The sequence below is a fragment of the Sinocyclocheilus rhinocerous genome, unplaced genomic scaffold (assembly GCF_001515625.1).
Source record: "Sinocyclocheilus rhinocerous isolate Xijiao unplaced genomic scaffold, SAMN03320098_v1.1 scaffold2046, whole genome shotgun sequence".
Taxonomy (NCBI): domain Eukaryota; kingdom Metazoa; phylum Chordata; class Actinopteri; order Cypriniformes; family Cyprinidae; genus Sinocyclocheilus; species Sinocyclocheilus rhinocerous.
In genome coordinates this window covers 253,519-263,422 of record NW_015639535.1, presented here as the reverse complement: position 1 = coordinate 263,422, position 9,904 = coordinate 253,519, and positions in this window count along the sequence as shown.

The window sequence follows — 9,904 nt, the reverse complement described above, 5'->3', positions numbered from 1 at the left end:
CATTAATATAGAACGGTGATTAAACTGACTTGGAACTACCTGTGCATTAAACCTGCCAGCCAATCAGAATCAAGAATTCCGAAAGACCATGGAATGAATTAAATGAAGTAAAATACTCGAAAAAAGAGCTATATATTAAAAAGAGCACAGCAGTGCATAGTATACCTATTGTAGCACATTGTTTACTTTAAGAGTACATGTTATGTTTAATTTAAATGTAACATTTTTATTTGAATGTGAGACTGTTTTATTTATTTTAAATTTAACAGTAATTTACTTTCAAATGCCCCAATTGCTGAAGGGTATGCAAAAGTTTTTTGTACAAGTTCAAGCTGCATTGTTCAAAATAACCTGTAGTAGCACAGCAGTGCATACCTGTTTACATTTAATTAAGGTGGACTAGATTAGACTGTAATACAAATAGTTGAGTTTGCCAGGTGCATACAACATTTATGACAGGTTTTCATGAAAGTGTTGGTCAGTTTGTCTGCTTGACAATCCCATTTAAAACAGATGTTGCCAAAGTTTTCGTTTGGGGACATAATTTGAAGTTGGAAAAAGGTAATAAATTGCAATATATTGCAGAATATCGCAATATATTTAAAATCACAATAATATTGTATCGTGACACAAGTGTCATGATAATATCGTATCGTGGGGCCTCTGATGATTCCCACCCCTAGTATTAGATAACATTAGACAATATTCACAAGACATTAACTTCTGCAATATGATATATTTACTCGTAAAAAGGAATATTCAATGGTAAATAATGAAGGGCGGGATTTCATTTTATCCATTGAAGATATATTTAGGTGGAATTGTATACTACTAAAAAGTAAACCACATTTTTTAGACATGAATCATGTTTTTTTTTTTTTGTCATATACTATAGGTATGTCTAGTCTGTCTGTCTGTCTAGTCTAGCCTAGTCTTGTCTGTCTCTCTGTCTGTCTGTCTGTCTGTCTGTCTGTCTTGTCTTGTCTTGTCTTGTCTGTCTGTCTGTCTGTCTGTCTGTCTATCTGTCTTGATACCATCTGTCTGTCTGTCTGTCTGTCTGTCTATCTATCTATCTATCTATCTATCTATCTATCTATGATACAGTATATTTAGGCAAGGACCATGAAGTCGGTTTTTTGGGGAAATATACCTTGAAAATACCTTTTTTTTTTTTGCTTATTTACCATGGTACCTTATTTTTGTACTCGCACCATGATTCTTTGAAGTACTTTGTAAATATATGGTACATTAATATGGTAAACATTTGAAACCTCTGTGTTGTCATCTGATGCAATCACTGTACCATGCTACACCTGTATCTTTTTATTACATAAAGTTATACTTTTAGATGAAAAAATATTTTAACAGTATTATGCACAATAAGACCAGGGACGTTTAAGCAAATAGGATGGGGCCAATTTCGATTTATTGTTGTCTTTAAGAACTTTCATTTCAGAAGAAACAGTTCACATTTAACAGCTTTGACCTTTTCATAATCACAAACGAATTTCAGTGCAGTAAAACCCAACAAGCATCTCCCTTTGCTCTTCTGGCATCCTTTTGAATCTGAACTCCTATCTTCTAAATCTGTGGCAGGCAAGCGACGCTAACTCATTTTCAATTTCATGAGGTGTCCAGATCGTGCTCGCTGAGTTGGCCGGACAGAGCTTATTTCCATAATTACACAGCACATGTAAATGCTCGGTGACAATGGTATGAAAAGAAATGCATCTGGAAAACTGCATCATTTCATGATGGGAAAACATCCTTTTGAGATGGAGAAAGATTATTTTTTTACGCTTTAAGAATAATGCAGGTAAACAGAGGAATCAAAATCTCCAGCTCCAAAACATCTAACAAACAATATATTTGATGGACTCGTTTTTTTTTGCTTTGTAATAAAATGCATTATGTGCTCATGTTAATATACAGAACCTTATTGTAATGCATTAAATGTTAAGAGTATTGTTTAATCACCAAATTTTGAAACTACACTAACCATAATCATAAGAAAGATGGACCAAAAAGTAATCGTTGTTACTAAAGTAAAGAAAAAGTCAAAAAATAATTTGTTTTAAAAAATATTGAAATATTTTTTGTTCAGTCAATGTACATTTTCATTAAATATTAGCATTTTAAATATATTGTTTTATAATCAATACTTTTGACTAAGTCAATAATATTGTCTTATTTTATAATAAATATTAAAATATGTTGATTATATTGTTTCAGTCATACTACTACTACAACTACTAATAAAAAGTACTCAGTCTTGTAATTCTTTCTGATTTCAAAATGCTTTTGCTTCAGATTAAATGTCTCAGAGCTTGTTGGCTGCTTCAATGCTTGAAACGCTTTACTGAATTTTCTTAACACTATATGGGGAAAAAAATTATGAGAATAATACTAGAATCAAGGTCACTGAAAAAGTGAGTGGTCGCTGTTACGCTCTATTGCAGCAACAAAGAATTCAGTCTGATCTCATTTGCTTTTAATTTGAGAAATACTCCACAAGGTCAGGTCATAAGGCCGGCGGACTGGTGTAAAAAATGATCTGTGATGGACTCCAGTATTTCTTTCAATTCCCTCGATCTGTGTGAGATAAATGAGCTCTCTTGTGCCCACAGTCTGTCACTGGGACAACCCTTTAGGCCACTCACATATCAGCTGATTAAATATGTATTCCATGCTGTGTTTGGCTCCCGATGGGTTTTGGACTGATGTGACTTGCTTTGATTTGTCAGACGCTGTGGAGAAATGTGGCACAGTAGAGTGTCCTGTCCTTCAGGGGATATGTAGTTGTGACTTTGAGTGTAGAAACGATGTTTCACCGAGGTCTGAAGCCTGTCTGTGTCAAACAGAGACTGATATTTGTCTTTGATCACATGGAATGGATTCTGAACAAAAGTCGACTTAAAAATTAGATCACATTGAAGTTTGGACCCCATCTCTAAACCTATTATGTAGTCATAGTTTTGCAAAGTAAAGTATTTATCATTACTAACCATGAAAAGCAAAATTATTCTAACCGTGTCGCAGTAATTTAAAATTCATACCCTTCACACATTATAATGAAAAATGAAATAACCTCTGATGTTTCCTTTCACAGTGTTTTGTGTCAAACCTGATACATTACTTAAAGATTTAAAGATTAGTATAAAAATGATTTTTGGTTAAAAAATAAATAATAATAATAATGATTCAATCAATCAATCAATCAAGCAATCAATGGATCCACTGCAGTGAATGGGTGCCGTCAGAACCAAACAGCTTATAAAAATATCATAATAATCCACAAATATTTTTCACTTTAAACTGTTGTTTTCAACTAAAATATGAGTCCTTTATCCATAATATTGCTTTCTACAGTAAAAGTCATCTCGTCTGAATCAGGAGAGAAATACGCACAGATTGAGCACCGTTTACAAGCAAAAACAGTCCAAAATGGTTCTAAACAAATATGCCAGGGGGCAACAGGGGTTGGACTTTTTCACTGGAGGAAGCGTTACAATGCATAACATTTTAAAGTTAAAATGGCTTGATGGATTTGTTTCTTACAAACACACAAGTTGTGTGGATTGTTGTGATTTTTCTATCAGCTGTTTGGACTCTCATTCTGACGGCACCCATTCACTGCAAAGGATCCATTGGTGAGCAAGTGATGTAAAGCTAAATTTCTCCAAATCTGTTCTGATAAAGAAACAAACTCATATTCAGTTGGATGGGTTGAGGGTGAGTACATTTTCAGCAAATTTACATTTTTGGTTGAATTATTCCATTAATATGCAATTAAGTTTCTGAAAACATTACATTCAGTTAATTTATCTGTATTCTCAATACAGAACGGCTTCAAAGGCCTTATTGCAAAAGTATGTGTACTGAGTCACGTATGAAGCGCTTTATAACTTTCAGCACGTCACAAACAAACATGATTCCATCTGTTTCAAAAGCAGAATAATGAGTTTCAGAGCGGTGAGGGGAAGACAGCGTCTCTGGTGTGCACTTGCATCTGTTGTGAAAAACATGAGTTTCCTGCTTGGCCGAGCTTTGTGGATTACAGGTGGACTGTATTACACCTGAGTGAAAGAGAGAACGAGAGAGATTATCATGGTGTGGGAGATGCTGGGAAAGAGAGAAACATGAAGAAAAGGATTGTAAACAAGACAAGCAGTAAGGGGTTTTGTCTCAGATGTTGCTCCTAAAAATCCTTGAACTGGAAACATAAATAAGAGCTATAAAATTACACTACAAAACATGTCCCCGAAGCTGTAAATAAAACAGATTATTAGAGTATGTTTTTTCATAACAAAATTCACCAATTATTTTTGTTTTGTAGTAGTCAAAAACATGTTTCAGTATGTAAATTGTTAGTTTATAGTTGCCGCAAGTTGTTTTTCATGTCCGCAGGTTGAAGCGACCCCAATAACGCGATATTTAGCCCCTGAAATGCGAATTTTACCGGGGAACTCTGCCAAAAAAAGTGTGTTTTACCCCCCGAAACGATTTTTAACGGGGACCCCTCTCGAAATACGATTGAGATAGTTTTGGGCTAGTTTTGAGTAGCAATTGACCTATCGTAAGCCCCGCCCCCCTTAGTTACTGTTGCGAACTCGGACAAACAAACGGAGTTGCTAACTGTCTTACAATGACAGCTGTCAGTGTGAAAACCTTGTCCCTATATCTTCTTGATAAATTTTGGACACAGAAGAACCACCATTCAAGTGGGACTTAAATTTGCCATGGAGGGATATATAAAATATTTTAAAATAAATATTGTGGGTATTAATTTGGAAGTGAGGGTTTACAGTTCACAATGCAAGCGGGAGAAGCCTCATGTTACGTTCGTCACAATCGCAGATAACAACATCCCGGATCATGTATCGCAGGGTATGATTAAATTAATTTACATTTAACCAGTTTAATATGAAGAGACAGTGAAATGTAGACCTTTGTTTGTGTGTTTTTGCCATAGACTGTATAAACACGTTTTTGCCCTACACTGTACAAGACGCGAGAACAGTCTGCTATTTAGGTTTGTATGGACTCACTAACTTTAACATTAGCTAGTTTTAGCCAGAGATACCTTGCTAAAGCACAAGATGACATTAACATTCTGCTTGAGCAGATGAAAATGGTAACTTAATGAGAGTATGACAACCAGAAAATGAACGTTTTTGTCTTCATTGGGATTGGGGGTGAATGCTTTGGGGCATTTTGGTCCGTTTTGTTTGGGTTTAGGAAATAGAATAAAATAAATTCCATTGCATATCCTCTCAGGATACCTGGAATCACTTTTACAAGTACCCTAGGCACATCGTTTTTTGTTTTTTTTTTCATTTTTGAAGCCTAAACCCCATAAAAACGATGCGAGCTTCGGATCTTCCAATGTTTCTCTATGGCGCTGAAACCTACAGATGTCCAAGTTCTGCACCCCGTGCAACTGATACTCGACTGCCATTGGCTCATCTGCGTTTGAGGGGAGGGGCTTACCGATAGGTCAATTGGGCAGGTTTTGTTGTGAAAACCTGGCAACCCTGAAGTAAGCGTAAGTTGGTGAAAAATTCACAAACTATTCTTTTTGACACATCAGTAATAATATAAAATATTATTTTTGCCTTTACTTTATTAAACTCAGCAAATATGAGGAGAAGACAAGGAGGCGGTCATTTTGAAAATAATATAATATGAATATAATAACAAATAATACTTTATGGGGCAGAAGATGTTGTAGAGATTATACAATTGTATAGAGATCGTAAAAAGATTTTTCAGGAAAGTATTGATCATGGCAGTGATGCAGAGTCCTTAGGAAACTATGTATCAAATATACTACAACTTTATAGAGTTAAAATATAAGTAGCCTCAAAATAGCTTCATTAGCATTACTATCATAAACAGTTGAGATACAAAAGAAATCAAATTTGATACGGCATTGGTTCCAGAGGGTTGATCACCCTGATCTAATGTAAGAACGCTGATCGTGTCTTGGTTGATCTTACAGCATCATCAAATACGAAATCGATGAGCCTCACGGGAGCAGAAACCAATTAGTAGCACATCCCATTCAGGCCTGTTGCTCGGTTACGCACCCTCTCCACATGTTAATGCGACTCCTCATCTACCTGTTCCTCACGCAAGAGCTCTTGTGGGTAAAACAGAAGGGAGATGAGAAGATTCTGCTGACAGCAAATCTGTACGTCAAAACACATTACCGTAAGAGGCCGCTTCACATTCGAGAGAGTGAGAGGATGTTTAAAAGGAGAGAAATATGAAATGGTAGGGTTTGTTCGCTTGCAGTTTTTTGAGGAACCTCAAAGGAACTCCCTGAGGAGGTCCTGGTTTCCACAGCGAGCAAAGAACACGAGATGTTCTGGAGCAGCAGGAGTTTTATTAACCCAGAGGATTATGTCCCCTTGGCATCTATAAAGCTCTGAAATATTTAGCTTGAAATGTTTGTAAGATCCAAAATCCATCCGCTGTTTTAGTCTACCATGGAAAAATTTGCTTTATTGAAGAATGTGGAAAAATAAGGCCAAAGTTAGAGTTAAAGTTTTGGGATTTAGTTGCATGTTTAGTACCATCAAATTTATTTACATTTAACACTTTTAAATGAAATTGTCAAATACGATATTCTAATGTAAAAAAAATGATTATTTAATACTAAATAATCCAATTTATTAACAATTTAGAAGAGTCTAAATCTATTTGCCGATCAGTACAACTAGAAGGAAACTAAATGTCTGTGAAGTTGAAAAGGTGAACTGCTGGTTTGATTAAATCTTGCCTGAAAGTGTGCAAAATGTACAAAGCCCCCATTTTGAAGGATTTATAGGCCTTTTGGAGGCTCCATACTTTAAAAACTAGATAGATAGATAGATAGATAGATAGGTTAATAATAGGTTTGACTGATATGAAATGATAGATAGCTAGCTAGCTAGCTAGCTAGCTAGCTAGATAGATAGATAGATAGATAGATAGATAGATAGATAGGTTAATAATAGGTTTGACTGATATGAAATGATAGATAGATAGATAGATAGCTAGCTAGCTAGCTAGATAGATAGATAGATAGGTTTGACTAATATGGAATTATAGATAGATAGATAGATAGATAGATAGGTTTGACTGATATGAAATTATAGATAGATGTGTGTGTGTGTGTGCCAGAGCGAGGGATAGAAAAAGTGGTATGTGTGTGTGTGTGTGTGTTGTCCTATTCCCCTCGTCTCTCTCCCCCACTGCTGGCTATTGGAGCAGCTGTCGAAGTGGACAGGAAGGACTAAAGGGCATGGACCTGTTTGAGCTCATTTATAACAAGGTGCAACCTCAGGCATTTAGAGTCCCGGTGTCCTCTGTCTTAAAACACTTCCTCATTACTTCACTTCCTGTACGAGTCAATAACTTCTGAATGAATAACACTTACTGAAATGTGACATGCTATACAATATTGTATAATATGTGGTGCACACTGTATTAGCACACCTTATGTACCTTACAGCTTTTATAACAGTTACGATATAATCAAAATATAGAAGGACTCTTTGAATCATTATTTTAATAAGCTAATAAAAAAATGTTACCCCTGACATTTTACTAAACTTAGGTTAATAGTTAGTTTAACATTTGTATTGTATTAACATGATCTTGACTAATTAGCATCTAGAATCTGTCCATTTAAAATGTACAAAAACATATTCACTCTAGTCTATCCTAATTCTGCAATAGAAAGCCTATTACAATTACTTACTAATGCATGTTAGCATGTAGCTAAGCTAACAATGTGGTACTCTAAACATAAAAATACATAGCACACAGCAATATTGCACAAAGTCTCTCTTAGCTTTTTCAGTCTGCCAAATGAATTTGTTTTTCACTTAACTCATTGTAATGCATTCTGGGATTTCTTAAAATTGGACTAAAACGAGGTACAGTAACTTAGAAAGAAACATAATATTTCTGGTTTCCTTTTGAAATCTTCATTTCCTCAAAATGCTGTTTAGTTAGGCAGCATGCTTGGTTTTGGAACATATTAGCTAGTATGTAGCATTTTTATTTTCGCAAGTCTCACTCTTCTTTGAGGACCATTTACATGTGAAGCGGGCTTTGATCTGGATTGAATTGTTCGACCACAATAAACCATTCCAGCCTCTCTGTAAGACCCGCATAGTCCTTCCTGAGCCCTTTCCTTCCTCTTGGAGGACTGTCAGAATGGCAGGAACTCACTATTTTGTTTTCTTCACTAAATCCTTTTTGTATTGACATCCTTACACACACATGTGTACACGCATCCTCAGACAGACTAGCTTCAGTCGGCTTAAAGCCTTTGTGTGTGTGCTGTAAGGTACATTGTGTGAGAACAGACTTTGTAAACCGTCATCTCTAAAAATAATGTCAGAAATGACAAAACACATTTTTTTCTGTTGTTGTTGATGTTGTTTCACGGATACAATAGTCTTGAATTTTAAACTGAAGGCGTTTGATGTGGATGAAAACGTTTTTGGTCAAAACATTACGTCCTTATGTAGTAAATAAATTGATGTTCACTTGTTCTGGGAAGGATCCTATTTTTTTGTTAACTTCTGCAATCCTGACATCTACTGGTAGAAAAGTAACACTACAGTTTTGGCACTCAACAATCCTGAGTAAACATCTAGATTATGTAATAATTCCCCAAAGATAAATAAAATTCTTCAAAATATTGTAATTATTCATAGTTTAATATATATCTGTGTGTGTATGATTCATCCCCCCCCACAGAATAACAACAGCAACAACAATAAACAACTTGAAATAAATAACATAGCATTCAGTTTGAGTAAATTTGAGTTTTATAATCACAACTACATCTCTTTAATTACTTAATGACTGGTTTTCAGTGATCTGCTGACAACTGTACAACTATAGCTACAAGTTATACACACACACACACACACACATTTTTACAAGATTATTTTAAATGAAGTTCCAAATGTAGGTTCGGGAGGAGCCTAATCATTCAGTCCTGTCAATCATCATTTTGAGCCTACACTGTAAAAAATTATCGTGATTTTAACGGTAAAAGACTGTAGAAATGCCACACTAAAAACCTGTTAAATGATTTACAGTAAGTTTCCTTACAATATACGGTGAATAACTGTAATAGATCTAACCTTTGTTTTCGAGAATGTAGCCTCAGAGTCAACACTCATAGACTGTGTCTGAAATCACACCCTACACCCTCATTCACTATTCCCTACATTAGTTCACTATATAGTCCACTAGACCGAGTGATTGAAAACAAATGAGTGAATTCAGCCACTGATGAACAGCTGAGTTAACAAGCAGAAACACTGAAGGAAAGAACAAGAAACAAAACCTTAGTTTTTCTCTGCTGTTGTTTCTGTGTATGTAAAGCACATTTGTTATGACAAGAAGAGCTGAGAGAAATTGTAATGAAGTGGTATTGATAACTGTTAATGGTGATGAAATCATCATCTCATGATCTGATTCACTGATCTTAATTAGTGTCTTCTTACAGGTTGATAAATTTTTATTTGTTTATGGTACTAATATGACTCTACAAGATATGTTGACAAACTACTGTTAAGAAATTTAAAAACATTTCATGCACTAAACCGTTAGTGCTAAAGCACCATTTAGACACACACAGACATCAAAAATCAGCACATGAATCTCAACAATGGTGACTATTATTAATTTTAAAAAAACCATGCCGCAATGCATGCTGGGTGCCAGTACAAAACTCCCAGCATGCATTGCAGCATGAAAATTTTTTTTTGATTGTCACCAATCTTGAGATTCATAGGCTGACTGTTGATGTCTGTGTGTGTTTAAGTTCTGCCATAGTTCAAAGCTTTTATTTGTGCATATTGTGCTTAGGAATGTTTCACAATGATTGCGGTAG